General features: G+C 36.3%; 2 pseudogenes; both read left to right on the forward strand.

Moving 5' to 3' along the window:
• The first annotated feature begins 573 nt into the window (after positions 1-573).
• Positions 574-2,564, forward strand: LOC114177329 (monolignol oxidoreductase AtBBE-like 13 pseudogene; annotated as a pseudogene).
• A 5,933-nt stretch (positions 2,565-8,497) lies between these two features.
• LOC114179891 (monolignol oxidoreductase AtBBE-like 13 pseudogene) lies at positions 8,498-10,407 on the forward strand (annotated as a pseudogene).
• Positions 10,408-12,135: the final 1,728 nt, after the last annotated feature.

Consider the following 12,135-nt stretch of genomic DNA (forward strand, 5'->3'; position numbering starts at 1 on the left):
CAATTAATTAAAAGAAATGCAGTGGTTAAAAACATAATTTCATCATAGAGCGCGAAAACATAAAATTTCTACATCTTTTAATTTTGTAAATAAATTTGGAGAAAAACATAAATCAAGTTAGTTACAGTAAGTGTTTTTATTTTATTTTATTTTTATTATAATTTTTCATAATAATTAACAAATTTTAATATTTTATTAAATCATATTTAGATTCATAATAATATTAAATTAATTCGTCCTGTAATTTTAAAATAAATATTTATGTTGAATTAAAATATAATGAAATGTACGAATCACTTTGATTAGAAAAATATATTACTCATGATATTAAAAAGATATACTTGCTAATAAATGTAATGAATAAAGACGGTACACAATATTTTATAATAGTAATATAGTCTTAGTTAATTTTGTATTTAGATAAAAGGTAAAATAAAATTAAAAGATAACTAGGGATAATATTAAATAGATGTAAAAAAAATTAGAAAAATAATACTATAAATTTCATTCAATGGTCAGTTATACTAAATTACTTCAAAAAATAAAAGATAAGAGTAAAAAAACAAGAGTCATGTTATCATTCTTCAGGAATTAATTACGTTCATAATTCTTAACTAAATGAAGCTCAATGGCCACGTTATATATTGAGCTTTGGTGTGACACTTCTCTGCCCAAAACAGGGAGCACAGAACCATGGTATCTCCAATCATACCCTTGTCACTTTTAGTCTTCCTTCTATCAGTTTCATTGGCTAATTCAGCTTCACCTGCACAAAGTTTTCTACAATGTCTCAAATTGAATTCAGGCAGAAAGCCTTCACTTGATTCATTAATTTACACCCCAAGCAACCGTTCATTCACCAGCATCCTTGATACAACCGCACAGAACCTAAGGTGTTTGGTGCGTTCAGCGCCAAAACCCGAGTTTATATTCACTCCCGACAGTGATTCCCTTGTCAAAGCAGCAGTTATTTGCTCCAAGAAACTTAGTATACACTTTATTGTGCGAAGTGGAGGGCATGACTACGAGGGAATCTCTTATGTTTCTGAAATTGAGAGCCCCTTCATAATAATTGACCTGGTCAAGCTCCGTGGCATCAATGTTGATATCAAAAGCAACACTGCTTGGGTTCAAGCTGGTGCCACAACTGGTGAACTGTACTACAGAATATCTGAGAAGAGTTCAGTTCATGGTTTCCCTGCAGGCCTTTACACAAGCTTAGGCATCGGAGGGCACATTACAGGAGGAGCATATGGAGGCATGATGAGAAAGTATGGCCTTGGGGTGGATAACGTCATAGATGCTAAAATTGTTGATGCCAATGGCAGAATTCTTGACAGGAAAGCCATGGGAGAAGACCTGTTTTGGGCAATAAGAGGAGCTGGAGGTGGAAGCTTTGGCATCATTCTTTGGTGGAAGCTAAAGCTGGTTCCTGTGCCACCAACTGTGACTGTTTTTACAGTTACCAAGAGCCTTGAACAAGGTGCAACCAAGATTCTTCACAGGTGGCAAGAAGTGGCTCCTTATATTGATGAAAACCTGTTCATCAGAGTCATCATTGAGCCATCAAGCGCTGCAAATAAGACTCACAGGACTGTCACAACTTCTTACAATGCTCTCTTCCTTGGTAGGGCAAGCAAACTCCTCCAAATCATGAAGAAAAGCTTCCCTGAGTTGGGTTTGACAAGAAAGGATTGCTTGGAAACTAGCTGGATCAAATCTGTACTCTACCTTGCAGGCTTTCCAAGTGGCACCCCTCCTGAAGTACTGCTCAAAGGGAAGTCAACATTCAAGAACTTCTTCAAAGCAAAATCAGATTTTGTGAGAAAACCAATACCAGAAAAGGGTCTTGAAGGGCTGTGGCAAAGGTTGCTGCTAGAAGATAGCCCCTTAATGATTTGGAACCCGTATGGTGGAAGGATGAGCCGGTTCTCAGAATCTGACACCCCATTTCCTCACAGAAATGGAACACTGTATAAAATTCAGTACCTGACTGTATGGAAAAAGGGAGACAAGAATCCTGCAAAGCACATAGATTGGATTAGGAAGCTTTACAAATATATGGGTCCTTATGTTTCTAGCTTTCCAAGGGAAGCATACGTGAATTACAGGGACCTTGATTTGGGAGAAAACACCAAGTACAGCACAACCTACGAAAAGGCACGTTCTTGGGGCTATAGTTATTACAAGAACAACTTTGAAAGGTTGGTAAGGATTAAGTCCAAAGTGGATCCTCAAAACGTCTTCAGGCATGAGCAGAGTATCCCAACCCGTCGATTCTGATCACAAAAGCAAAAAAAATGAGAAATAAGGCTTTGTGCTGCTACAGACTGTGGTATCCATAGATTTGTGAGAGGATTAATAACTTAATGTGCTAGTTTAGGGAAAGGAGGATACAATACAATTATATTAGTTGCTTTGATTTTGGCCAAGTTGAAGTTGTGAGAAACAGATTTGTGTCTTTCTGATTTGTGTATTTCAGTATCATATGTCTGAGTGGCTGAAGTGTTGTTTCTCTAGAATCCGAAAATAAATTCTTGAATGAGGAAAACGAATTTCTCTCACCGTGCGAGTTATTTTTGTTTATTATATCGATAAATATCCAAAATTTCGGCTTCATCATTCCTATTTAATCAATTAAGTAATGACCTTATCACTAGGAAGATCAAATCAAGCCGGCTCAACCTCAAGATTAAGATGGATTGGTCTTGATTCAAGGTCTAGATTATTCGGTATTGAAATTCAGCATTAGTGTTTGAGTAGGCCTTAATTGAATTTAACCATATTTAGTTTAGGTCGAAATTCGGTCATATTCAGTCAAATCGGTATTGACCGAAATTTGGTCAAATTCACCCGAGTTTGCCATAATTTAAATTTGGAAAAATTTGGTTGTGTTGACATCGACTGGATTCGGCTGAGTTTGTCCTGACTGGAATTTAACCAAATTTGACTAAGTTGGCTTCGACCAAAATTTGATCAAGTCGACCTCGACTAAAATTCAGCCTAGTCTTCTCGACTAAAATCGGACTGATCTGGTCCCTATCAAAATTCGATCGAGTTGAACCAACAAAAATTTGACCGAATTCGATCGAGTCTACCTCGATGACACCACTTTTAGAAAATTTAATTTAGTTTTTTTATAAAAAATAGATTTTGGATTTTGAATCCGATCCAAATATTTGGATTTGGATTTAAATCTTGATCCAAATATTTGGATTTAAAAAAGAAAGAATTTAAACTTGTTTTGCAGCAAAAGTAAATGCATCTAAAATCTAATCTAATTATTTGAATCTAAAATGAATCTAGAATAGATATTTGAAAATCCAATCCATGATCATTCCTATCAATCGCTTGATGTAGGAAATTGAAACACATTCTTTCTAAAGTAAAATAGAATTTTTTCTCTTAAATATTTTTTTATGTCCACATTTTTTGTGTCTACATTCTCGCTCTATACCTTTATATGAAGGGGTTCCTTGCCGGTATATGTAAGACCCGTAGAATTTAATTAATTAAATAATTAATTAATTAATAAATGCGGGTGGGAAGAGCATTTATGATACTAAATTCTGATTGGTATGACGTAGAAAAATACTAGCTCAAGTGGTTAAGAGTACTTAATTGTGTGTGAGGGCTTGAGTTTAAGTCTTATGTATGCCAATTGTGTGTTATTTAATTATTATTGTTTTGATAATATGTTTAGTCATGTTTCTTATGATATAATGCTTGAATTGTATTAGTTTGAATGAAATATGAATTGGCATGATGGTTTGACATTGATTTGGCATTTGTATGGTTGTGGGTTCAACTCTTGGAGAACTCAAATTAAGCTTTATTTTTGTCATTTTGGGTTTTTGGCTTGAATTTGAAGGGTTAAGAAGCATGGGCAACCATAGGTGGTTGAGAAATCAAGGAAAGGATTCAAGGTTCATATCTTAAGCAAAGGAATTTCCAAAGGTTAGGGGAGCTGGACTCCGTTTCTATTTGCTCGTCCAACGAGTCTGCATAACGCAAACACCCGAAATCCTACAATTTTGACAGCATTCAACCAAACCAAGCCATTCTAAAACATTACATACAATTCTAGATAACAAATAAGTCACATTTCAAGAATCAACCCAGGAATTCAATCAAGTATCAAATATCCCTAAATCCAAGTCCCATTCCAATCCTTATACACTACATTGCTCATACCTTATATAAATTCATATCTATTCCCAAAGTCATCAAAGTTTAATACTCTCACATAAGCATTCCATGTATCTTTCCACATACAAAATTTCTTAACATTCAAGATCATATACCAATCATGCTTTAAACCTCCTTTCCACTCAACTCCTCAATTACCAATTTTGATCAGACCACCCTAATTTTCATAGCACATGGTAATTCCAATTTAATACATATAAAATCATGCATCTGGGATCATTCACTCTAATTCATAAATTTACACAAGACCAACATACCAATTGCAACCAATAAATCACTATACAAGTGAGATAACTCCAACCACACAAGATAAACCCCAAAATTCATCAACTTAGAAGCAAGATCAACCCTAATAGAATAAAAAAGAAAATAAGATTGGATTAACTCCCCTTACCTGGATCAAAGATGCTATCCTCAACCAACTGCTCCCTAGAACTCTAAAAGAACCACGTTCAACAGTCAAAGAATAAACATTACTATGCAACAATGACTCTTCTTAATTACCACAACAACTAAATTAGGTGAGGATATAATGGTAATAATGTATGACGCTTAGCGTGTTACTAAAGGAACCTTTAGGGGTGCAGGGAGAAACTCCCTTTAAAAATAGATATAGATACCATTTACACTTCAAAAGCACAACAACTAAGACCAATAAAAACCAACAAAAAAAATAAAAATATACAAAACTTTAGATGGCCTGAATTTTCTACTTTCAACATGAAATGTCAACACATTGTATGCTAGACCCAGAAATTTCTGAATTTAAGTAATAATCCTAAAAAAAAAGAAACAATGTACAAAGCATTTTCATTAAAGTATAACGATTATAATTTAAAAAAATGCATATCATTTACACTCCAAATTCAAAAAATAAGAACAATAAAAACAAACAGAGAAAGAAATCACTAAAATATAATAATTAGAATTAAATAATTATAATCATAAAATGGATATCGTTCACAGTTTAGAAAAGTTTAACAAATAAGAACAAAAAAACACCCCAAAAAATAAAAAATCATTAAATTATAATAATTATAATTAAAAAAATGATAGTATTTACACTCTAGAATCCCAACAAAAAACAACAATAAAAACCAACTAAAATGTAAAAATCACGAAAGTATAATAATTATAAGCATATATTAAATACGTAAAATATATTTATGTTAGCACTCTAATATTTTTTCCAATGAAACACCCAAAAATAGAGAATTTCTATTTATAGATTACATACATCATAAATATTAAAACTCACTAAGCAAACGTAATTCATACATAAATATACTCACGATTTAATTTATAGTCTTTTTAATAAAGTTTCTCACAAGGCGTTAAGGAAGATTACACACAGCATGCACGCACGCATGCACGCGCGCACGCACGCACGCAAGTACACACACTGTAACCAAGCGGCACACTCTACTTTCAGTGAGCGACCAAATCTGTCAACAAAAGAGGCGTTTCCTTTCACAACCAAATCTGTCAACAAAAGAGGCGTTTCCTTTCACAACATGGTTAAAGGAGCTTTCATCATAACCCTTCGGAGCCCCTACCGATCAATCAACAAACTTGGCTAAGGGAGCATTCATTAGAACCCGATTAATTAAGGGCGAGCTCGTTCAGAGCCCCTACCGGTGAGCAACAAACTTGGTTAAGGGAACGTTCATTAGAACCCCTACCAAGCCAAATCGGTTGATTAAGGACGAGCTCGTTCAAAAACCCTACCGATTGATCAACAAACTTGGTTAAGGGAGAGTTCATAAAACCTTTACCAAGCAAAATCGATTGGTTAAGGGCGAGCTCATTCGAAACCCCTACCAATCTATCAACAAGCAAAAAACAATGAGAATTAAGAAATGCTAAGTGAATTAATCATCATAGAGAAGTCAATATCTATTAATTATAACAACATATTTGAAAAGTAGAAAATAAAAGGCATAACAAACGAATAATGACACCTTGTATTCATATTTTTAATCAGAGTTGTAAAAATCAAGAAGTCGATCATTGACGAAACAACAAAATATCTTATTGTCCTTGATTGACTCACGTTAAAAATAAAAGACAACTCTAAAAACTAAAATTAAAAACAACAAGAACTAGGGGTCAACAAGGTCTGCATGGTCGGCTTCCTTGTCATCAAAGATGTCAACATGAGTAGGAGGGGCTTCAATTGCTACTACTTTAGGCTCGCTTGGCAGGTCTTTCACATGAACCAGCTTCACCGTCTGAACCCGATGGCTATTTATTACTGATATCTTTAAGAGTAATGGTGCTATTACCTTTAGGCGCAACTCAGTTGATTGACTCTTGAATCTTTGAAGACAACTTAAGCGATGACAACAATAAAGACTCATCATCGACATATCCCTTCCCTTCCCGACTAGAAGAACCTCTCAAGCTGGAAACCACAAGGGCAAACATTATTACCTGGTGAAGAAAGAAAAAATTTGAGTGGCATATCAGGTGAGCAAGAAAGGAAAACTATGAAAATGACATAGACCATTGTTCCTATTTATAGAAAATCTTTGGGACACATGGCAACACGAGGAGCATCTTATTTCCCACCCCTCAACAGTCCAAAAGACACGACTCTTCAAATTCATGCCTAACAAGCACGAATCGCAAGGCGATAACACAGTCCACAAAGTGTCACATCCCCAAACGAAGTAGTATGATGAGCGACTAATCAAACCCTTTTTGCTTTGGCACAAGACCTTACTCAAGGCATTAGGGGCTTTTCTACTACATGGGTCGGTCAACTGCCCTATCAGTCGACCGACCCCCGCTAGAGTGATTTTACGTCAAGAAGGTTTGCACTAATGTGACCAACAACTACTCATTGACAAAGTAGATTCATCGCAATGTCAAGAGTTGGACTGCCCCAAGGTTCCACTTGATGTCCTCTTATGCAAGTTATGTGCAATGAATAAAAGTCGCTCGATGATTGAGAGGATCACTCGTAGTGCCAAATGTTGGATTGCCCCCAAGATTCCAGTCCAGTATCCATTTATACAAATTATATGATATGTTATCCAAATGGTAGGCTGAACATTGTAAGAATGAATTAACTAGTTTTGTAATTAGCATTGACAAGTCATTAATCAAGTTTAAAAAGTAATTGGGTCATAATTAGGCCGATCCTAATCATAGGCCTATGTAGGAAACTATAAATATAGGTCAAAGGTAATGTTGTTGGATCTTTTCTCTTGCATTTATTACAACATTTATTGTTTTTCTGATTGAACCATTTTTAACTTTAGCATTGGAGTTCCTTTAACAGGTACACCGATTGACTAACAAACTGAAGAACCGAACGACTAGAATAAAGATTAAAAGACTTGACAAATTGTTAAGTAGATGTTTGACTCTTACACCTAAAACATAAAACACTATTAATGAAAGAATCAAAAGGATCCCCGTAAATCAACATGCATAAGCTCAAAAATTATTTGTGTTCTCGTAGCACAATTTGGAAAAGATAATTTCCTGTGTTTTGTATCGATACACGAATAGGTGGTAAAGGTAATCAGAGGAAAGACCTTGAACAATTTAATTTTGAAGCATGTGTCAATCATAATATGATTAGTTTTCTTGCACTTAGAGCACCATTTTTGAAGCATGTTATTATTTATTATTTTTTTCTTTTCCAGTTAATGTTTTCAATTTCTTCATCTTCTTTTTCTTTCCGAAGAATCATTACCACCCTAAGGCCACCAAACGGATTCCAGGTTTAAAGGTAATATAAAATTATACAGAATTTGTTTTATTTGGTGCAAGTAGCATAATGCTGCAAAAAGGAAAAATACATGGCTCTCTCATACAATTATTCAAAAAAACATCAAGAAACCCGTGGGATAATGCATTGGCTTGTACATTACTAAAGATTAATTGTAATAGTAATACCACATTTTCTTTTGAGATGAAACAAGAAAGTCAATGTCATATTATAAACTAAGAAATTTCTCAACATAATCAATGCTGTATTGTATGTTTCCTCAAATAATAAAACTAGGACTGCATTATAAAGGGCGTATCTTTTTATTACAATATCTTATTTGAAATTGCTTTAAATAAAAAATGTTAAAGCATGAAAGATTTTGTTCAACTCTATATCATTATTAAGAAAATAAATTGTTAAACAAATAAAAATCATGATTAAAACTAGAACATTCACTCCAAACAAATGTTCATGCTCTTCTTTGTCAGCGTGACGCATGTCTTACCTCAAACATCATATAATGCTACTGCATTCTGGCACAATAGCTGAAATATATATAGAACATTGGTGACACCCTCCATGGCACAAAAACAAAGAGTCCCAAACCTGAACAAAAAAGACCATGTTGTCACCAATCTCACACTTGCCACTTGTAGTTATCCTATTATCCCTCTCATTGGCAACTTCAGCAAAACATCAAGAAAGTTTTGTCAAATGTCTCAACTTGAATTCCGACAGATCATTTCCGTTTAATTCGTTAATCTACACTCCAAACAATCCTTCATTCAGCAGTGTTCTTGACTCCTCCGGGCAGAATAAAAGGCTTTTGGAGCCTTCAGCACCAAAGCCTCAGTTTATATTCACACCCACCCGAGATTCCCATGTTCAAGCAGCAGTGATTTGCTCCAAGAAACTTGGGATTTATTTTAAAGTGCTTAGTGGTGGCCATGACTTTGAAGGAGTCTCGTACGTTTCCGAAACTGAAAGCGTCTTCATAGTCATTGACTTGATCAAGCTCCGAGAAATCAAGGTTGATATCGAAAGCAACACTGCTTGGGTTCAAGCTGGTGCCACAAACGGTGAACTGTACTACAGAATATACGAGAAGAGTGCAGTTCATGGCTTCCCTGCAGGGGTTTGCACAAGCTTAGGACTTGGAGGGCACATTACAGGAGGAGCATATGGAACCATGGTGAGAAAATATGGCTTAGCGGTGGATAATGTCATAGATGCTAAAATTGTTGATGCCAATGGTAAAATTCTTGACAGGGCCGCCATGGGGGAAGACTTGTTTTGGGCAATAAGAGGTGGTGGAGGTGGAAGCTTTGGTATTCTTCTATGGTGGAAGATTAAGCTGGTTCCTGTGCCCTCAACTGTGACAGTTTTTACAGTTAACAAGACCCTTGAGCAAGGTGCAACCAAGCTTGTTCAAAGATGGCAGGAAGTGGCACCCTATGTTGATGACAACCTCTTCATCAGAATCATCATTCAAAGAACACAGAGAACTGTGACAACCTCGTACAATGCTCTCTTCCTTGGTGATGCCAGATCACTCCTTAAAATCACGAAGACAAGCTTCCCTGAGTTGGGTTTGACAAGGAAGGATTGCTTGGAAACTAGCTGGATCAAATCTGTGCTCTATTTTGCAGGCTTTCCAAGTGGCACGAATCCTGAAGTTCTACTTCGAGGAAAGCCACTAGTGAAGACCTTCTTCAAGGGAAAATCAGATTTTGTAAGAGAACCGATACCAGAAAGTGGACTTGAAGGATTGTGGCAAAGGGTGGTTGCAGAAGACAGCCCCATGATTTTATGGAGCCCATATGGTGGAAGGATGGAGCAGTTTTCAGAATCTGACACCCCTTTTCCTTACAGAAAGGGAACAAGGTTCATAAGTCTGTACTTGTCTTTTTGGCAAGATGGTGACAAGAATGTTGCAAAGCACATAGATTGGATTAGGAACGTTCACAACTACATGGCTCCTTATGTATCTAGTTTTCCAAGGGGACAATATGTGAATTACAGAGATCTTGATTTGGGAGTAAACACAAAGAATAGCACAAGCTACATAGAGGCAAGTGTTTGGGGTTATAGATATTTCAAGAACAACTACGATAGGTTGGTGAAGATTAAGACCAAAGTGGATCCTCAAAACATCTTCAGGCATGAACAGAGTATCCCACCTCTTCCAGTGTGATCATAAAAGCCAAAAAATGGGAAATAAGGCTTTTGCTGCTACAGTCATTAGACTGTGGAATCCAAAGTTTGGAGCAATAAGTATAAAATTATATTTGTTACTCTGTTTATGGTTGATTTGATGTTGTAAGATACAGATTGTGTACCTAATTATTTGTTATCTTTGTGATCTGTGTATTTCACTTGATTATGCATGAGCCAGAAGTGTTGTTTCTTAAGCAAAAACTGTGCTACCTACTACTAGTAATCTTTTAATATCTAAATTGAAGACTTCAGAAAAACCGTTCATTTATTACGTGTTCATGAATTATTTGATTAATTTTAATATATTTTATTAATAAATTATTACTTTAATTGCCTTAAGATACACAAGTAAGAGTTGTTGAAGATTTTAAAACAATGGAGGAATTGATATAGGCACGTTAAATGATTGATTAGGTTTCTTAATATTTTTAACTATTATACATTTTTGAATGAAATATCAAACACAAAAAACAACTTAAATTATAGACCAAATATAAAAATTAAATTAAACTATATATATATATATATATATATATATATATATATATATATATATATATATATATATATATATATATATATATATATATATATACTCCCCTGAATTTGAACTCGTCAAGCTCGGAAGCATCGGACACCTTGGACACCTCGCCAAGCTCGGTAAACCTTATAGGTAAAAAATATCGTTCACCACGATCTTTTATGTAACTGACAAGTGAGTATGCCCTTTTTCTAGGAACATCATACTGCGAGATTATCGAAGAAGTTACGGAAAGATATGTGGAGAAATGGTTAGTGGTTAGCTGGAACCCAGGAAAGGAGGTAACTGAAGAGAGAAGGAACCTGATAAAACGAAAAAGGAGAAGCTACACAGGATAGAAAAAAGAGAGCAAAAGAGAGAGAGAGAGAGAGAGAGAGACTGATTATTCTGGTTTTGGCTATAATTTCCAAACCGGAACATTGGCGCCCACCGTGGGGTACGGTAAAACTTGAAACTGGCACCACTTAAAGAGAAAAGACATCCAAAAATGGCGATTACAACATCAGAAAGCAATAACAACAATCAAGCAACCCTGGAGCAGATTATGCAACACATTGAAACTCTGAGACAGAAGAACGAGATTATCAGAAAGCAAGCTGACGGTGAGCGAACCCAGTGGTTAGCGGAGAGCGAGAGACGACGAGTAGAAATGGAAGTTGAACACGAAAGATTAAGGAAAGAAATGGCGGAGGCAAGACAGCGTTCAGACGAATCGATGCGTCAACAGGAACAATTGCATAAAAGTAACGAAGAACTACGAGCTTGGATGCGGGAGCGTAGCAATTTTAGAGACTCCAATATCAGTCGAAGAGGGGCAGAGCAGGATGAAAATCACCCATTGGCCAGGGTGATCATGGAGGAGGCAATCCCACCCCATTTCCTTATCCCTAAAGTATCTCCTTTCACCGGTGAGGGTGATCCGGAAGCACACCTGAAAGCTTTCCGAGCACAAATGTTGATATCGGGTGGAAGTGATGTAGTGCGTTGCAAAATGTTTGTGGGAACATTCTCGGGCTCAGCACTGAAGTGGTTCGGCAAGCTACCCAACGCCGCCATCCCTTCTTTCCCTGTTTTTTCCCGCCTCTTCCTAGAAAGGTTTGCGGTAAATCGTCCAAAACAGCTACAAATCGCAGATATGTTCGATATGAAACAACAACAGGAGGAGTCACTGAAACAGTTCCTTAACCGGTTCTGTGACGTTAGCATGGGGCTCACGAATCCGAGCAAAGAGATGTTGGTGGGAGCCTTTGTGAAGGGGTTACGAGCAAATCCTTTCAGCAAATCCTTAATTCGAGCACCAGCCACTACTCTGGCGGAAGTAAGGAACCGAGCCACCATTTACATAGAAACCGAGGAAGCAATGCAGAGGAAGAGATTGGAAGAAAGGCGACCTCCCCCACAGGAGTATAAGGGAAAGGATATTCGTCGACAAGTATTGGAAACA

This window comes from Vigna unguiculata, chromosome 3 (assembly GCF_037176805.1).
Source record: "Vigna unguiculata cultivar grain cowpea cultivar isolate G323 ecotype 2 chromosome 3, ASM3717680v1, whole genome shotgun sequence".
NCBI lineage: Eukaryota > Viridiplantae > Streptophyta > Magnoliopsida > Fabales > Fabaceae > Vigna > Vigna unguiculata.